Raw genomic sequence first — 21,484 nt, forward strand, 5'->3', positions numbered from 1 at the left:
AACTTTAGTCAAAAAAAATTTCTATCAAAATATTTTAACATTATATTTACATTTTCAACGATAGAAAATTTGGACTTGCATAGTTTATATTATATTCTAGGGTTTCTATTATTTTGATTATACATCAAAGGTATTATTATCTTTTAGATATTTAATTAAGGTACTTTATAATCTATACATGTTTTAGTATAATTAAAATTTTTAATTTTTTTAAAAAACTATCTGAGCTTTCAAGCTTAGCCCTAAATTTTATCAATAAAAGTTAGAGTTAAGAAAAATACTTATTTATAAAAAAAATTAAATTTATGAACTTGAATCTTTAAAGGCTAGGCTTATAAAAATCAGACCAACTCTTATTAATAACTTTATGTGTATCTTATATGTGATTTGATGCTTGAAGAGTTAGATTTTGTTGTTAGTTTATAAATAAGTTTGGACAAAATTTTTAAATATTTATAAATAAACTAAAATAGTGGTCATTTTTGTTTGTGTGTGTGTTAAAATATATATTTATATAGTTAAATTTACTTTACAATCTAATTTTAAATATATATTTGATGAATTAGTATCTTATTTTAAGTAATCAAAGATATATTGACTTGAGTTTTAAAGATGAATTCTATTTCAAATTTAAAATTTAAATTACTCATAATAATTATTTATACTAAATATAATTCAAATTTTATATTGTTATTTTAATTATTTATACTGATATCATATATAAAATTTTAGTGAGAGGTTATGAGAAAATTATTAAACTGACCAGGCAATGAATATTTTAATATGTATATAAGTAAATGTCACATGTCATTTTGTGCATGCTTCTTAAATTGTGTCTATCCCTATTTTAAATCAAATAATAAATACTCTATAAAAAAAATTATAAATGGTCGGTTAGAAAAATATTTTGAGTTTAAAATGAATATTCTTTTTAATATTTATTCAAGTTAAAAAAGTATATGGTTGACAATATTTAATATAATTTTGTAGATCTTAAAATAGTTTACTTCAATTTTAAAAATTTAGCCAATATAGTTCTAAAGATCTATAATTTAAATAAGATTGTCAAAATCAAATCAAATTTTTTTTCATTTAGATATTATACCAATTATAAATAAGTGATGTGTTTACTATTTTTTTTTTTTTACACTTACATATTTGATTAAGGGTTAAAGGATAATGTTGCTCCAAATGTTAATAAAAATTAACTTTAAACATTAATTGAATGAAAAATTATGAAAAAAGACTCAAAAATATAGACAAAGAGCAAAAAATACACATAATGATCAAGGGCTTATTTTGGTCTCTTTTTTGTAATTTTATGGTCCTTTTTAGTATTTTTGGGCCAACTAATGATATAAGTTATCATTTGTTAACTATATGGGTGATATTACATTGTTTTCAAAAATTAGAGGAAAACATATACAAAAAATGAGTTTATAGGAAAAATTTATCATTTAACACTTTAATTAATTTGTAACATCCCGGAGTCTAATTTGCATGACTAATTTATACAAAAGTAAGATTTTGTTTAGTATTCTTTAGTAATTCTATATTTTAGAAGTTAAGTTTGATTATTAGTTTGTAGATATGTCGAACTCAATTTTTAAATATTATATATACAAAAAAAAAAAATAGTTACAGTATTATTCTAAAAATATAAATTATTTTTATCCATATCGTCATCTATATTTAAATCTTTAAAACTAAATTACCATGAAATATTGAAATCTGATGAAATTTCATAAAATCAATATTGTCAAAAAGGGAAGAGATTGATTATTTAGGTGTGAAGTTTCAAATTAAAAAATACTCATAGTTGCCAAGGAAATAATTTTAGGGTATATTTATTAGAAAAAATAGTATTAATTAATTCAAAGATATTTTTACTTAACCAATCATTTTATTTAATTAATAAATATTGAAATTTAAAAACTAAACTATGTAATCTAAATAAGTTAAAAGTGTAAAAAATATTGACCAACTAAATATACAAAAAATTATCTTAAAACATACCTTGGGTAAAATGATTCCACCAAATTAATCTTAACGTGGGAGAAGTACTTAAAATATTAGTAAGGCCATAATGGAAGTAGGATAAATAATAATATTGGTCAATAGATTAAGCTATTTTGTACTACTAATATAATGGAGTTAAGAAGAAAAAAGACTCGAAGTTCTTAATATAAAAGACTTTAAGGTCAATTTTGAAATTTAAACTAGATAAATAAAATTTTAAAAGGATGTGTGAATTTTAATTTGAATTTTCATCCACGAGATAGGAGAAGAATGAAAAGAGGAAAATAAAGTGGCGGCGTTTAGAATAGATTGGAAGAAATAGACATCGGTTTTAGGGTTTTAAACATACACAAACCGTGACGAAATTAATAGTGGGTAAAACACAAACCGCATTTCGAGGTTAAAAGGGTCATTTCCAGCTCACTAACTAGTAGTTGATTGTTAAGTCAAGATATTAAATAAAATATCCTTTATTTATATATATCTATATCTAATTATGTAACAATCAATTCAATATATCTAAAAATTTTAATGCACATATATTTCTTAACATTTTATTCATATTTTAAACTTTTCAGTTTTGCAAACTTATGTATTTAATAATTTTTTAAAATGTAAATGCACAAGTTATCTAAAATAATATTTTAAACACTCATATACAAGAAACTTAATGAAATAGGAAAGTAATATATAATGAGAATAAATTAGTTAGTATAATTTATGCCTATTTTTATTTAAATTTTATTAATCTGATCATAAATTTTCTAAATTAATTATTTTAAAATTTTACATTTAATTATTTAAAGTTCTTTAAATTGAAGGAGGGAGAGCATAGACAAATACATTATAAGGAAAAATTAATGCTTAGGTTTTTTAATATAATTAAAATTAAAAAAATTAAAGTATTTTAAAATATTTACTTGAATATTCCTATCAGGACTAAAAATTAGACTGAAGTGTGGATTTTAAAAATAAAAGGGAGGTCCATGTAATTTTAGCAAATGGAAGGGAGATGATCAGATGATTGTATTTTACTCTAATTAAAATAAATATTATTAGCTACTCTATATATTTCACTCTAGCTATATATTATACTAATTAAATAAGGAAGATTATTCTAATTAGATGTTGGAATAAAGTGAACAAGATTAGAAGAGAAAGGAATGGATAATTAAACAACTAAAAGTTTAAAATCATTATAAGCAAGTTAGCTTATGGGTTGACAAGTTGAGTTAAATGGTGCTAGCCAAAACTAGCCAACATCTAATTGAGCTCTAAACTATACAACCTAACGCGTGTCTTTGGCAGGGTTAGACCCATTGGCTCAACTTATATTACCAACTCTAATTAAAATTGAGAAAATACTACAATCTAATTAAAAAATCTTAAAGATTACGAGTTTATATTTTTACCTAACATGTCACGTTTGAATGCAAGTGAAATAAATTAATAAGAAGTAAACTAAATTATGATAGGGTTGTATTATATATGATGAAGTGATAAGGTTGCATCAAAGCCTAACTTTTTAAAAAGAAGAAGATTTATGATAAAATTATTAATGCCATTGAATTTGAAAAAGGAAATGTTTTTGTTCCTTATATGGATATGGTGGTATTAGGAAATGTATGTTTGGTAGACATTTTATGCTTCATTAAGATCTAGAGATAAAATAGTTTTCAATATAACATCAAACAAGATAGCTTCTCTAATACACCCAGGAAGATAAACAACTCACTCAAATGTTTTATTTATCTTTCTATGATTGAAGACACTATATGTAACATGAAACAGGGGAGTAACTTGACTAAATTATTAGTTCATAAGTTATTGATTAGCTGAGATGAGGCTCCAATGACACACAAGTTTTGTCTTGAAATTCTTGACAAATGCTTGAAGGATATTCTAAAGTTAAGTAACCATTAGCTGGTGATCCTCTTTTTGAAGGAAAAGTTGCTATGTTTAATGAAGACTTAAAGCAAATCTACCCTTCCTATTATTCTAAGTGGGTTAAGAGAAGACATTATTTTTGCAACCATTAACTCTTTGTTTTGGGATAATTGTCAACTTCTTACAATAACGATAAAGATAAGACTACTAGCAATAAATAATGGAACATCTATTAGTGCTTTTATGGATTTTACTGATTGGGTTATCTCATTTGATAATGGAACTGTTGTTGGAGCTAATGAAAGATTTATGGATATTAAGATCCTAACTGATTTGTTATTAATTGATTTAGATAATTCAATAAAGTCTATTGTTGATTTGACTTTTTTGGATTTCTTTATCAATATCTATAATTTTTTATATTTTAAAGGTAAGGCTATATTAGCTCCTACGTTGGCTGTTGTTGAAAAAGTAAACAACTACATGTTGATCCTACTCCTCGAAAAGAGAGTTGTATATTTAAACTTTGATAGTATTATTAAAGATGATGGGGATAATTAATGATTTACACTATACAGATTTTCTAAATTAAATTACAATGTCAAGCATTTTGAATTATGAAATAAAGCTTAAAGTGAGTGGTCCAATTATTTTAATGCAAATCAAAACAGTGATAAGTTTATAGAGTTCTTTAATGGTACATGTTTTATAGTTACATGAGTTAGAAAACATGTTATTGAAGCTTGAGAAATATATGGATCAATTACAAGGATGAAAGTATGTATATCATGTATTGCTATGTATCTATTTGATTTAAGATTGTCAACTTTTCATTTACTATAAAAAGGAAGAAGTTTCTCATTATGTTAGCTTTTGCAATACTTATTAATAAAAATAAGATTAGATCTCATGTCATATTGGTTTGTGCAAATCTCATCATGTTTTCACCAACAATTAATTATATGTTGTTGTTTCTCGTGTTCAAAGCATGGAGACTCTAAAAATATTAATTCTTGACGAGAATAGTTATTCTAGAGATATAACTTTTAATATCATTTATAGAAATGTCTTCAATAATTTGATATAAATAATTATAAATTTTTATTAATATATTTTCCATTGCATCCATTTACACGATATGTATTTAGTTTTTACCATTTGCTTTACTTTGATATATATATATATATATATATATTTAATATTAATTATTATAATTACACAATCTCATTATATATTAGATGATATATATAGATAAAATATATACAAATTATTCTTTTGAACCTATTCATGAAAATTATATTATAAAACCCGTGCATCGCACGAGTTCTTTACTAGTTTATTTAATAGGGGTACTTTAAAAAAATGATTACTACTTTTTTTTTACCAACAAAATAATAATATCTCAAAAGACTAAAAATATCTTACATTTTTTAACAGAAAATGTATATGATTAAGAAACCTATTATTTCTTTATTATTATCATTTAAATAATTATTTCATAAATGACAGAAGTTATCAAAGCAATTATTATTAGAAAAAAGAAAAAATTGTTTTAAATTCATCAGCTTTATATTTTGTGCCTTTTTTTGTATGTAAAAAGGAGAATATATTTTGTGCGTTTTTAAAATCATTAGATAGACCGCCCTAACCATAACCGTTCATTTTTTTTTATCATTTTTAACACTAAATTAATTTTAGAAAATTTTTTATAATAATTTTTTAATTTATATATGCATCTATTAGTTTACATAATTCATTTATTTATTTACTATAAAAAAAATTTAAGAGGAGATTCTTAAAATAAACAAAATAAGAAATTAATTGTTAAGTATCTTCTAATTTATAACATTTTTTAACTACACAAAGGCAGGTAATGTTGGATAAAAAAGTTTATAAATGTAGCTAATGGAATTAAAATTTCAAATATTTGCAAGCTATAAATTTAGAGTTTACAAATTATCTATTCATTGTACTTATGATATAAAAAAAAAAAGTCTAAAAATACATTCCCTTCTTGTAAGCTCTCACCAAAATGCTTGAGAAATGACTTTTAAAAAATTATAAAAAAATTTGATTACCAACATAGAAGGTGTATAATTATAAGATAATAACATTTTAGATCACTTTAAATAAGATAATAAGGTGTATATATGATGATATATTGATATTTAATGGTAAAAATTTTTTTACCTTTTTTGAAATTGAGATTAACTAAATACTCAATATTGAATTAATATATAGATTAACTAAATTTGTCATGCCATGCAACTCTTAGTCTAGTCTAAAACTTAAATAACCATGTACACAAAGCTAAGTTATGATAATTTGCTATCTTGCAGATATTAAAATTTTAAACATGTTTTGCTACAAAGTTTATTACCATATACACCACGTTTAATTTTAAATTATTGAAGTAGTAATAAATAATTTTAAAACTACATGAATAAAAATGTTTTAATTTATAAGTTGTTAATCCTATGTTTATTAAAAACTTAAATAATGCAATGAAAAACATAAATAACATACCTTATTTTATAATTTATTCTCCCAGTTCTATGTTTCTTAGAAGTTATTTAAAAATTTAAAACTAATTTTGGAAGTACATTATACAAATAAGTGAATTTTTATAATTTATTTTTATTATAGAATCTCTCATATTTATACATATTTAAAATATGAACGATGTGTTGTATTCCATCGTCTTCCTGCTACAATTGAAGCAGTGTGTGTGCCATGGCCTCTATTGTCTCTGGCTGACTCATCTACGTGGAATCGTGCTCCTATGATTTTGTTGTTGCATTTGAAGTTTTTGCATCCCGCGCAAGTTCCTGGACAGTGGACACACAGAATAAAAACGTACAAAACAATAATTTAGGTTTTAATTAATAAATTTTTTAATTGAGACATCCTATATTAAATAAGGTAAAGATAGAAAGAATACATAATTTTAAATAAAGATAATTGACTAACTCATTAGGAGTATAATTTAATTAAAAATACCTTGTAATGTTAAACTGATAGAGTATATATGTGTGTGTATAAAATTTATATTTGCCCAAGTAAAATTTTCCAAATTGCCCAAGTCAAACTTTGAAGTCGCAAATCCATCTTATTTAAAGCTAATGCATTTACTTTGAATAAATGCATGCACCAATCAATTCTTCACTCGTTAAATGTATTAGACGTCATTTTTGGGATATGAAACAGAAGCAAAATCAATTTTTTTTTAAGTAGAAATAAATAAAAGTCACAAGTGTTGTAAAAATATAGTTATAAATAGTTCTTCATGTTATAATGATATACACGATTGGCGGTAATATTACAACAATGCCTAAGCATCATCGTTCTGATGTTTTCTTTTGTTTGTCTCTCACTCTTGCTTCCATAGCAATGCCCTTGATGTGCCAAGCTAGTGGCACTAATGATGATGAAAGAAAAACATATAGCATCTACATGGGATCACTTCCCGGTGAATCATCGTACTCTCGGACCTCTGATCATCTCAGCATTCTTCAACAAGTGATCAATGAAATGGATGCAGCAAGTTCATTGGTTCGAAGCTATGAGAGAAGTTTCAATGGGTTCGCTGCAAAACTGACAGAAGAACAAAGAGGAAAGATTGGTGAGATGAAAGGACTGGTATCGATTTTTCCATGAACAACACTTGACACGCACAAAAGAAGATCATGGGATTTCATGGATGTGGTTGAGTCAATCACACGAAACATGTCGGGTGAAAGTGATGTTATAGTCGGACACATTGACACTGGAATTTGGCCTGAATCTGAGAGTTTTAGAGCTTTTCGGTCCTCCTCCTAAAACTATGGAAAGGTATTCTCTTCCAAAACTATGAAAATATAATATAACATGATTAGTTTAGTTTGGATTCTTTTGTTAAGATTTCATTAGTATGATATTGGATATTGAATATTGAATCATGTTGTCATAACAAATAATTTTTTATTTTATTATTTCAAAAGTGAATAATTCATGAAATCAAAATAAATAAAAGTAGATGTTACACTACTACAAAATAAGCTTACAGAAGCGCTTTTTTTTTTTTACCTTAAGGAGCGCTTTTGAAGCATTCCCGTATCGAGCACTCCAAAATGTAAAAGAGCGCTTAAAAAAAGTGCTCTTGTATGTACGCTATACGTATCGAGCACTCCAAAATGTACAAAAACGCTTAAAAAAAAGTGCTCTTATATGTACGCTATACAGGAGCGCTTTTATAAAAGCGCTCCTGTAAGAGCGCTCCGGTTTCTAAGAGCACACGTCATGTACTGGAGCGCTCTATATAAGAGCACTTCTGTATGATACATACCAAAGCGCTCTCTATAGGAGCGCTCCCATATGCTAACACCTTACCGGAGCGCTCTTTAAAAGAGCTCTCCTGTATGACCCCATACAGGAACGCTGTTTATAGGAGCGCTCCCGTATGTTGACAACTTATCGGAGCGCTCTTTTAAAGAGCGCTCCCGTAAGTTACTTTACAGCAGCGCTCTTTAAATGAGCGCTCCCGTATATTATATTTATTTTTTTAAAATTAAATTTTTTAAATATCTTTAACAATGGCAAATCATAATATCAAAAACTAATTTAAAAATAATATCAACATAAAAATTTATATACAAGAAAAAAATTTAAAACTGATACAACAATTTTAATTTTTTAACTAACCTAGTTTAATTTCTAACAAGCCTAACAAATGAAACTATTGTTATTTTTTTAACATTAAAATCTAACTTCCTATCACAAACAGCCAATAATATATTCTGACCATTCTTCAACTAAATCTTCTATTTGCTCCATAGTAAAATGCGAATATATTGCTCCAACAAAATACTACATAAGATATGAAAGCAATATATAAGTAATTAACATTATATTAACTTAATTTCAAAGCTTTTGACTTACATTTTCAGGAATGATCAACTCTTGTTGTGTGATTACTTTTCTCATAAACTTCATAACATAGTATCCACACTCCCAACCTTGTAATTATGTAGGTACCTATAAAACAATAAAAGATGTCATTTATATGGTAGAAATAAATTCTAACTTAATTTAAAATACTTCAGTGATGAAGTTATATATATGATACAAGTATTTGCTGTCGAAAATCCGGCAGAGTCTGCCCTATAACTTGGAAGTTCCAGAATTTTCCAAAAATTTTACATCAATTCCAGAACAACATATTCAGAATAACAAACATAAAATATCAATCAAACAATCATTTATATATGTACCAACTTATTTTATTAAGAAAATAATACAAACCTTTATTCTTTTCCATGAATAAAACTCAACAGGATCAGGTCTTTTGATGTTTGGAGGGAGACCTTCACCTCCTCGATAACGTGCTACAGCCCTATTATATAATGATTAAGCATACCAAGTAAAAATTAATTGTTATAATAAACATATATAAAGAATATAGAACTAAAAACTTACTGATTAAATAATATCTTCATAGATTTGTAGTTCTTAAAGTCACTATCTCTTAATGAATTAAGATAATAAATCACAGGGACGAATAGATTGATACAAACAAGCACCCAATGTTGCCTGAAAAAATAAAATATTTCATTAACTAAAATATCAACTAAAGTTAAAAATAAACAATAATAACAATTTACCTTGGATTGTGAGGAACTAAAAATAACATGTTTCTTTCGCCTTTGGCTTTAAATGCATCAGTAATCTTTTGAGAATGGTACTTAACACTGTAGGTACTAGTGTTGTGCGGGCTAATAAATGAAAATTTTATTATCAATGAGCCCGGCACCACAAAAGTATGATATAAGTACCTAAAATGAAAACAAATAGAATCATTCACAACTAAAATGAAATAAATACCACAATAAGTAATAAAATTGAGAAAGTACCTGATGTATAAACTAATTTGTGTGGTTTGTAACCAATCCTTGGTCAGAATCTCGTTAATATTTTCAACTACTAATTTTTCGCTAATTATTTCACCATAAATCTCCTTTTCAAATTCTACTTCACGGATCTCATTTTTAAATATTGTCCGCATAATCACTTCAAGTGCATTTTGATGAGGATATTTCAACTGAGTAGATTCTGTGCTGGTCTTCCCTACTTTAGTCACAGAGGTAGATCCTTTCAATGGCTTTCCTTTCGCTTTGATTGGCTTCTTTACAACTTCTTTAAATTTTGAGGACTACAAGATGTAAAATGGATTGGTAAGGCTATAAGAAAACATGAATGATTTTAAAGAACCATCAATTATTATACCTGTAACTTAATGAGTTTTGAAGGCCAAGCCACATAAGTTCTAACGGCATCAAAAATCGTGAATATATCCTCATCTTCTATTTGCACTGGCAACTCAGCATCATTTTCTATTGGAATAGTTATAGTCACCTTTAAGTGATCAGCCAGCAACGGTCTAAAGTGTATAGTAACACTATTGTCATTATACACAGATCTGATTGCCACAACACGACAATGTGGTGATTCTAACTATAATTGACATTGAGACTCGCGCTAAAAATTAAAAATTAATATTTAAAAAAAATGTGAAACATAATTTGTGAATAAAGAGACGATAATAGAAAGAAAAATTATAATCTTAGGAAAGTCTTTTTTAGTATGGAAGGAGCAACTATCTTTATCACTGGGGTTACCTTGTGGCACATTTATAACTCCAATCATTTGCTCAAATATCTTTTCCATTTGAGCTTGAAATTTTTTTCCATTCTCGCCTCCATTTCTGCCATCTTTGCATTAAAATCATCTTCAATAAAAATTTTGGACTGACGTCCAAAGTAGGTACCCTCAAAAATGCCAAATCTGACTCCTCTCAACAATACACCCCTCGGGCCGATTTCAATTTTTTACATATCCTTTTAATACTTTCAAGTAACGCTCTACTGGGTACATCCATCTCAAATAAGCGAGGCCACACAACTTTATCTCTCTAACTAAGTGAAATGATAAATGAACCATGATGTCGAAGAACGAAGGCGGAAAATACATTTCCAGCTCGCTTAAAATCTTAGCTATTTCATGTTCTAGCTTTGGCAATTTTTTTGGGTCAATCACCTTGCTACAAATTGCCTTAAAGAAGAAACAAAATCTAGCAATCGTGGCTCGCACCTTCTTCGGCAAAATGGATCGTATACCAACTGGTAATAAATTTTCCATGATGACATGACAATCATGAGTCTTGAGACCTACTAGTTTGAGGTCTTTCATGGATACGAGGCTACTTACATTTGAAGAATATCCTTCTGGCACTTTAACTTCATGCAAGAATTCACAGAAAGCTAATTTTTCCTTTCTAGACAAGGTGTGAGCTGCTGGAGGTAAAAAAGTGTGTTTTCCCTTCCTCTCTGGTGCCAACTCTTCTCTTAACCCAATGCTAATCAAATCCATCCTTGCATTAATTCCATCTTTACTCTTTCCTGAAATGTGGAGTAATGTGCCAACAAGACTATCGCAGACATTCTTTTCGATGTGCATTGCATCCAAGAAATGCCTAATATCTAGGGTCTTCCAGTGTGGTAGCTCAAAGAATATGGACTTCTTTTTCCAACCATTCTTAACAATCTTACTTGCAAATGGTTTTTCAAATTCAATATTTAAATCTTTGACCTTTTCAAAGAGCTGCTCACCAGTTAATGGCATGGGAACTCTACCCTTCTCCGAGTGGCCATTAAAGGCCTTCTTCAGTCGTCGGTAATGATGTGTTTGCAGTAAAAATTATCGATGACCAATGAAGACATTCTTCCTACAATGTTCCAACCGCACTGAACAAGTGTGCTCCTCACATACTGGACATGCATCTCGTCCTTTAATACTTTATCTTGATAAATTGCCATAGACAGGAAAGTCATTTATGGTGCCAAACAACATTGTTCGCAGGATGAAATGTTCTTCTCTATACCCATCATAAACTTCCATACCTGTCTCCCATAAAATCTTCAGATCTTTAATCAAAGGAACTAAGTACACATCTATATCATTTCCTGGTTGTCGAGGCCCAAAAATCAATAATGATAGCATCATAAATTTGAGCTTCATGCACATTGTTGGAGCGAGGTTGTAGATCATCAAAATAACCGGCCATGTACTATGAGTACTACTTTGCATGCCATGTGGGTTTATTCCGTCAGTGGCTAGTGCAAGGCGTAAGTTTCTATCTTCAACCCCAAACTCAGGGTATATAAGATCAAACTTTTTCCATTGAGGAGAATCTGAAAGGTGCCATAGCTTGCCATCCTTAATTCTCTCATCAGCATGCCATGTCAAGTGTTTAGCATCTTCTGCAATGTTGTATAGGCATCTAAATCTTGGTATGATTGGAAAATACTACAATGCCTTCGCTGGGCTACATCCATTTCTTTTGTACCGTGATGCATCACATTTTGGACACTTATCTAAGGTTGAATACTCCTTCTAAAAGAGGACACAATCATTTGGACATGCATGTATCTTCTCATAGCTCATCCCAATAAAACAGAACACTTTTTTAGCTTCGTAAGTATTAGGTGGAAGCTCGTTGTACTCAGGTAACATTTCATATAAGAGTTCAAGCAAATCCATGAAATTCTTATCGCTCCATCCATTCGCTGCTTTTAGGTTGTATAGTTTCAAAATAATTGATAGTTTTGTGAATTTTTTACAACCGGGGTATAATGGTTTATCAGCATCACTCTTCAATCTCTTAAACATCTCAGGACAGTCCCTAAGATCCTCTTCAATCACATCAATCATTTCATCAAGACGGTCAACATCATATATCCCACTATCACGATCAAGTGTTGAGTAGCTCGCACTATCCCTCCAATCACTTGCATTATTCCTTGTCTCCCCATGCATGGTCCAACAAGTATAAGTTGGATCAATCCCATTACATATTAAATGATCTTTCAATTCTATTGGCTTTACTCTTCTTCCATAGCAACATTTCAAACAAGGACATATGACTTCACGGGGGTCTTAATCACTACAAAATGCAAATTCAATGAATTCACCCACACCATCCCAATATTTTCTAGATAGTTGATTAGCCGACATCCACTTACGATCCATATCACTAATATGATTACCAAAATTCAATAAACAAAAGACTTAAATTTCTATAAAAAAAAAAATTTTAACAACATCTTCTTTGAAAGAACAATCTCTCAAATAATCAAACAATTGAATTCCACAACACAATACATTTAAACTAAAAAAATCAATTCATCCAAATAAAAATTTAGTAGCATAATGTATCTAAATTCTGTCAATCAATTGTAATTTAATTAATAACAATAATCTCCCTTAAAAGTATATTTCATAAATAAAAAAAAATGTTCAAGTAGTTTACTCAACTTTAATCTAAATTATCAACTACAAATACTCCATAATTTTAATATAAATAACTTCAATTCATATATTATCTATAATATTGATTATTAAAAAAATATTTAAAATTTATTCTCAAATATATATAAATTAATTATTAAAAAAATACCTTCAAAGTGTAGTCTTCATGGTAGCAGCAACGTCGATTCCTTCGCTGTACAGCAACGACACACAACGGCAACGGAGGTCTTCACGGCGTCCCTTCCTCCGGTGTACAGCAGCAGCATAGATCTACAACAGCAATACAGATCTAGAACAGAGATGCAGATCTGGAACAGCAAACAGCAGAACAGATGGACGATGATCTGCAACAGCAATACAGATCTGGAATAGCAAATAGTAGAACAGATGGACGGCACGTCGACAGCGACGCAGAGACCGGACAGCGATGGCGGCGTCGCAAGAGACGGATGGCGACTGCGACGCAGAGGCGGACGGTGATGTAGCACAAAAACAGAGAGAGATGCGCAACACAGAGAAGGAACGAGTGGCAACAAAAGAGAGAAAGGTTTGAAAGAAACTAAATGGAGAAAAGAAAACTGACGGACGGATAATAAGTACATGTGGAAAGACTCTTCCGAAGTGCTCCGAAAGACTTATTCTGGAGCTCTCTACCGGAAGAGCGAGCTATCTTTCGGAGAGCTCATCGAAGAGCACTCCGGAAGGGTAATCTTTTAGAGCGCTTGTTCACGAGCGCTTTAGAAGAGCTAGCTCTTTCGAAGCGCTTAAGTACGAGAGCTCCCGAAGGTATTTTTTAAATTTTTTACAATATTTTATATATATTAATTAGGAGCGTTATCTTATTGAGAAGCCTGACATACAAGAGCGCTTATTTAGAAAAGCGCTCCGGTAAATTCTGCATTCACATTTTAGAGCACTTATTTAAAAAGAGCTCCTAAATACCCGCTCCTAAAGATATATTCTGTAGTAATGTTGAAATTATTCTTTTTCTTTTATTTTTTTTGGACCAAAAGTGTAGTTATTATTTGATTGACTTAATAAAAAAAATAAAAACAGATGGGAAAGTTTTGGACAAATTTTAATTGTTTGTATTGTGTCCAGGAACTTGTGCAGGTGGGAAAAACTTCAAATGCAACAACAAAATCATAGGAGCACGATACTACATTGAAGCACCCACGCTGCTTCAATTATAAGTAGAGTTGAGAATAAAGACCAAGCATGAGAGTCAAGTTTGAAAGCCTAATTTATATAAGAGGTAAGGTTTGAAAAATTGATGGTTTTTTTTTTAAAAACTGAGCTTTTAGGCCCGGCCCTAATAGGCTCTAAAAAAAGGGCTCGGGCTCGGCGGCTCTCTAAGCCTTATTCTCTAAAATATCAATGTTGATTCTTTTGTCATTTATGTTAACAAGATATTGAGAGATCCTTTATTAATTTCCTAAACATGATTACTTTTTAAAGTCTATTTCTTAATTTTAATTAATGTTGCACTTTATGATACACAAGTTTTTATATTTATTAGATTTGATAAGATTAATTTGGATTGAAAATTTTTATAGTCACTTTAAAAGTTGATTAAAATTCCAATTATGTATTTGTATTTATTTATTTTATTAAATTTTTTATTTTTTTATTTTTTTTTTTAAAACGAGCTCAAGGCCAAGCTTCAAAAATATACCATTTTTTTAGAAAACGGGCTTAAGGGCCTGAACTCTTAAGAGTCGGGCCGGCCCATTTTCTCACCCCTTACTGTAGCAGGAAACTGTATTCATGGCGAGAGCTTGTACGGAATCACAGAAGGCACTGCAAGAGAAGGGGTCCCATCTGCAAGAATCGCTGTATACAAAGCTTGCAACAGTCATACATATATGAATACATGAAGTTTTGTTAAAAAAAAAATTGGGTAAAGAGTTGGTGTATCTCACATGAGTTAACAAACATGGTACATATATGTACTAGGTTACGATGTTGCCAAAATCTTGGCTGCTTTTGATGATGCCATTGCAGATGGAGTTGATACCATTTCAGTTTCACTGGGTTTGGATGATCCACCTTATTCTTTCAATCAAGATGCTGTGGCAATATGTTCATTTCATGCAATGGTTAGAGGGATGCTCACAGTGCAATCTGCGGGAAATAATGGGCCTGTTCAAAGCTTGGCCGCCAGTTTAACGCCGTGGGTACTTTCAGTCGCAGCAAGCACCACAGATCGCCAGATATTCAACAAGCTTATTCTTGGGAATGTAACTATCTTGGTGGGAAGTGAAATAAATGTCCTTGAGTCAAAGGGCACAAAATTGCCTATCGCAAAATGCCAAAAATGTTTTGGATGTCTGTGGACATTGCTCAAAGGAAAGATTGTATCTTGCCCTGCTGATGAGACTGAGCGTGCTAATGCTTATGAAGCTGATGCTGTTGGTGTAATTGAAGATAGCATGGGTGATAAATGATAATTTTATATATTTTTATTCTTTTAATTTAGACTTTTAAATATTTATTTAAAGCTAATTGAGTTTAATTAGATATTATTTGATTTTATTAGCTAATATTCAGTTTTGGAATTTTAACTAACTAAATCTTTGATTTTAAAATATAAATAATATCTTTAATATTTTTGCACAGGTGCTATTTAATTTTACTTTATTTGTGCAGATTTCTTAGATTCAATTTGGAAGATATTGATAGAGAATATTTTGGATAAGAAGAATCTGGGCATGCTTGGAGATCAAATCAAGAATTAAATCTTTAAAATTTTGTTTAAATTTACTTTGGGTATTTTAGTGTAGTTTTTAATTAGGGTTATTTAGGATAATTTTATCATTTTAGTAAATTATTAGATTTTATTTTCTTTTGGAAGAGACGCAGCAGGAGAGGCGCATGACATTATATATATATATATATATATATATATATATGAAAGGGAGGAACGGAGGTGTCACGGAGGCATCACTGGACGAATTGAAAAAAAAGAAAGAACCAGAGGCATCACGGAAAAAAATCACAGGATAGCAGCGATTGCGGTTCACTTTTTCTTCGATTCCTCCAGCATGGCTTCTCAATTTCTTATCTTATGTTGTTTGATTTTTAGTTCTATGAAGAGCTAATTTCCTTGGTGTGATCAATCACAAACTATGATCCTAAATTTTAATCAGAGTCTTTAATATTCAGGGGAGATTTTATTCTAACTTTATTTCAATTTACTCTTCTCTCTACCTCTAAATTTTATGCCTTAATTGCTATTGCTGATTAGAGTAGCTCTACTGCATAATTTTTGGGTTATAAATTTTATCTGAGGTTTTAATTGCTATAATCGATTGATATAGCATTGTAAGAGTAATTTGGCTTGGCTTGGGTGATTATCCATGCTTTGTTTTTGGTGTGGCTATAAAACAATTGTTAGGTTGTGGGTTAAGGGAGATTTCAATTAATCTATAACTTAACTTCTTGTTTAATTCTTGAATGATAATTTGAGAAATATATAATGAAACCAGAATAATAAAGTTGAATAAAATTAATTTATTTTGTGGACGAGGAAGGTTAAATTTAGGTGATTGGGTTGTGATTGATTGCGCTGCTTATTCTCGGTAATTTTCTTAGTTGAATTTCCTCTATTTATTTATTTCTAATTTAGTTTTTAATTTCATCATAAAAAAAACCCCCCATTATTTACCTTTTCATAATCATAATTCAAATAGTTACTCTATTGACTCTTAGGGAGACGACCTAGGTTGCACTTTACTGTAAAATCTAGTTTTTATTAATTTTGGTGCTATTCGACAGTAGTGTCAAAATTTTGGCGCCGTTGCCGGGGAGTCAAAGGTATTAACTTTTTGAGTTTGGTTATTAGTTTTTTTTCTTTCTCATTATTTTTATTTTTTTTATTTTATTTTTTTTCTCTAGTATTTTTTATTTTTTTCAAGATTTATTATTATTTTTTTTCTTTACTTGTTTTAGGTGTTTTTCATTGTTTTTCCAGTTTATTAGTGCATGACAAGATCTTTGCAAGATAAATTAATTAATTTGAATTCTGAAATTGAGAGAACTTGTCGTAATAACCGTAAGAATCAAAAGCACCATAAAATTAGGGATAGTGTTATTTCTGAAATTTTGTCTGAATTAATTGATAGCGTTATTAGTGATTCTGAATCTGACTTAGACTCTACAGTTAAGTTGGAAAACATGGCTGAAAATAATAATGGTAATAGGACAATTAAAGAATTAGTTGCGCCTAATGCACACTATCAAAATTTGTGCATTCAATATCCTAATTTAGATGCAAATGCTAGTTTTGAATTGAAATCTGGTTTAGTACATTTGCTACCTAAATTTCATGGTCTTGCAGGAGAGGACCCGAATAGGCACTTGAAGGAATTTCATATTGTGTGCTCCACCATGAAGCCTCAAGGAGTTTCAGAAGAGCAAATCAAATTGAGGGCTTTTCCTTTTTTATTGGATGGAGTGGCAAAAGATTGGTTGTATTACTTGCAACCAGGTGCCATTACCTCTTGGGATCAAATGACACAGTTATTCTTGGAAAAATTCTTCCCTGCCTCTCGCACAGCAGCAATAAAAAAAGATATTTGTGGGATTCGTCAGATGACTGGGGAGACATTTCATGAATATTGGGAAAGATTTAAGAAATTATGTGCCAGCTGCCCTCACCATCAAATACCTAATCAGCAGCTGGTTCAACATTTTTATGAAGGTCTCTTACCAACAGATAGGTGGTTTGTTGATGCCGCAACTGGTGGTGCTTTGGTAGAACTTACTCCAACTGATGCCATGAATCTCATTTCTAAGATGGCACAAAATTCTCAACAATTTGGAACGCGAGCTAACCAAGCAGTCAAAGGGGTGAATGAGATTCAAACACCACAATATGATCCTAAATTTGAGAACAAGATAGAGGAGCTCTCTAGCATGGTTAGGCACATTGCCTTAACACAACAAAAATTAATGAATTCACCAGTAGTGCCAACTTTTCCACAAGCGTATCCCTCACAGACGTGTGCACAACCTCAATTTTATAATCCTCAGCAAGCTACCACATCTTCTGCTTTAGTTGGGCCTCTATGTGGCATCTGTTTTTTGGCCACACACACTACTGATCAATGCCTACAGTTGGATGATAGAGTTGAGAATTGTGCTGGGATTTTTCCAACTAGACCTATGCAACAGGGCCAAAAATATGATCCTTTCTCTAACACTTATAATCCAGGGTGGAGAGATCAACCTAATTTCAGATATGGAGGAAGCCAACAACAACAATATAATGCTACAGGTCAAAATTCACAGCCTATGCAACCAATGAGGCAATCTACTCTTATTCAAGAGTCTAAAAATGATGGACCAAGTCTAGAAGAGTTAATGAAGCAAATGGCAACTAATAACATTCAATTTCAACAACGCACTGAGACAGTAATCCAAAAATTGGAGAATCAAATTGGGCAGTTGTCCACCTCCATTAATGAATTGAAGAGTCAAGGTTTTGGAAAGTTGCCTTCTCAAACAGTTGTAAATCCTAATTACAGTAATGTTAGTGCCATCACTCTTAGAAGTGGAAAAGAACTTCCAGAGCCCTCCACAATATCTATCAAGAATAAGTCAGCTACAGCAACACAAGTCACACTTGAGGAGTCTAATGAAGAAAAGGAACCAAGGAAGATCCTTCCATTTCCAAATAGGGAGACTCAAAGCAAGAAGTTAAAGGAAGCTGAATTGGAGAAAGAAGTGCTTGATGTTTTCAAGAAGGTTGAAGTCAATATTCCCCTTTTGGAGGCAGTAAAGCAAATTCCTAAATATGCAAAGTTCTTGAAAGACCTATGCACGAACAAGAGAAGATTTAAAGCTAATGAGAAGGTCAATCTAGGAAGAAGTGTATCAGCTTTATTCCATAGAGGAATGTAGTGCCAACCCCCTATGCCTTTAAAATGCAAAGATCCGGGGAGTTTCACTATACCCTGTACTATAGGAAATTTAGAATTTTCTAATGCTTTGATTGATCTTGGTGCAGCAATAAATGTTATGCCTAAGTCCTATTTTCTTCTTTACAGGGTTGTGAGATGAAGCCAGCTAGGATTATTGTGCAACTAGCAGACAGGAGACTTGCCTATCCTAATGGTATGCTTGAAGACATTCTAGTAAAGGTAAAGGATTTAGTCTTCCCTGCTGATTTTTATATTTTGGATATGGGTAAAGATGATAGTCATGGGCCGCCGCCACTGATTTTAGGTAGGCCATTTCTTAAAACAGCTAATACTATCATCAATGTTAAAGATAGTACTCTCTCTATGGAATTTGCAGGACGTGCTGTTCAATTCAATCTGTTAGAGGATATGAAATATTCTATAGAGGATCATTTTGTTATTAATGTGAGCATGCTTAATATGTTAGTTGATAATACATGTGATGAGCCTTGGGATAATTTGACTGCTGAGTTGCCTAATGTGATGAATTATGAAAACATTATGCATTGTACACCTGATTACTTTCATAACTGTATTGGAATAGATAAATTCATAAACTCTAATGATTCTTTGGATCCTCTTATTTACATTAACTCTATTGAGCGTGATGATCTACTTGACTGTATTGATTCTACTGAGGCTATTAGCCCATTTATTTGTGTTAAGTCTCCTAATTATAATGATATTTGTGAGACCATGCAGTCAATTGGTTGTTTTAATAGCATTGATTTTGTGATCCCTATGAGCTTTTGTGATGGCATTGATAATATCAAGAGTCATGGGATTATTAATTATGTTATGCATTCTGACTCTAATGGTCCTTGTGTGGAGGATTTTGTTGTTTCTGTTGAGTTTCATGATCAGGTACCTGTGATTAAGAAAATTATTTCTACTACAATGAGGCCATCTTCAATGGAGATATTGTCATGCAACCTTCAACCAGATAAAGGAAAACCATTGCCTAAAGGAGCTTTTGATAAACTTGAAGAGAAAACTATTTTAAACAAGCATTTATTCTCCATCAGAGATGAGAATTTTAACTTTAAGAGCTTACAGAGATTTAAATTATCTGGTGAACTCTTCTCCTTTCACTTTTACCTTGCATCTTATATTTTATTTTTAGATTAACTGGATTATTCTAAATTGAATTGCATTGAGGACAATGCAAGATTTAAGTGTGGGGGAAGGGATTTGTCTTTATTTTGAAATTTTTTTTAAAAAACATTTTTAGGTGTTTTCTTGCATTTTTTTTAAATACTTTTAGTTTTTTTTTGTGTGAAGTTGTGGGTTTAAGATAATTTTAGTTTGAATGCATTTGAGCATGATAAGTAATTGATCTTATGTTTAGAATTTAAGTTAAGTGGCAATGAATTTGGTTTCAATGAATTAATGTGATAGTCTTTAGCTTGTAAGGATTTGAGCCTAATATTATTCTCTTTTTGTGTGTATTCTACTATCACTACTCCCACTCTAGAACTTGTCTTGATTCTTAGTTGAGACTATAATTGCATATGCTTTGCATGAATATGATTTAGGCATTCTTTTTTTAGCCTACTTAGCCAAATAGCCATCCCATGCAATTTATCCCTTATTAGCCCCTTTGAGCCTAAACCTTTTCTTTAAATTTTTAGCCAATTGAAAACATAACCTATAAAAATATTTTCCTTTCATTCTTCTCACCCCACTTTAGGTGATGAAAAGTGTATTATAATATTTGTTGGAATGAAAGAATATGCTTGAAGAGAGATTTGGGTTATTTTGAAAAAAAAACGAGCGAAAAAAAAAAAGCAAAGAAAGAAAGGAAGAAAAGAAAAGAAAAGGAAAGAAAGAGCATAAAAGTCATAACGCAACAAAAATAAATAAATAGAAAGGTGCATGAAGCAAAGGAAAGGAAAACAAAATAAAGAGAGAAAAATAAACCCAAATCAATTTATTTTGTTTCTTTCATTCTATATATTTCGTTTCAAATATACTTTTCATTATCCTAAAGTTTATTAACCTTCATTTTCCTATATCATACCTTTACCTAAGCCTCATTACAACCTAAACTAAAGTCCTATTGATTCTTACATTGCATATGACATAAATAGTGGAGACCTAGATGATAAACAAGCCTATGGTAGTGAGATTTTAATAGGGAAACTTGAGTGAAACACTTACCTATATACATTTGAGAGTTGAGAGTTAAACACTTGACCTTTGTGAGGGGCTATTGCTTAATTTATTCTTACCAAATGAAATTGCCATGATACTTGTTATTCTCAATATAAGAG

General features: G+C 30.3%; 1 non-coding gene across 1 annotated transcript; it reads right to left on the reverse strand.

Moving 5' to 3' along the window:
* Positions 1 to 17,808: 17,808 nt before the first annotated feature.
* LOC129295101 (small nucleolar RNA R71) lies at positions 17,809 to 17,915 on the reverse strand. Its single transcript, XR_008589515.1, has one exon. It is a non-coding gene; the product is annotated as a small nucleolar RNA R71 (small nucleolar RNA).
* Between the last annotated feature and the right edge of the window lie 3,569 nt (positions 17,916 to 21,484).

The sequence above is a fragment of the Prosopis cineraria genome, unplaced genomic scaffold, assembly GCF_029017545.1.
Source record: "Prosopis cineraria cultivar Desert tree isolate PC_DT_omini unplaced genomic scaffold, ASM2901754v1 PC47, whole genome shotgun sequence".
Taxonomy (NCBI): domain Eukaryota; kingdom Viridiplantae; phylum Streptophyta; class Magnoliopsida; order Fabales; family Fabaceae; genus Prosopis; species Prosopis cineraria.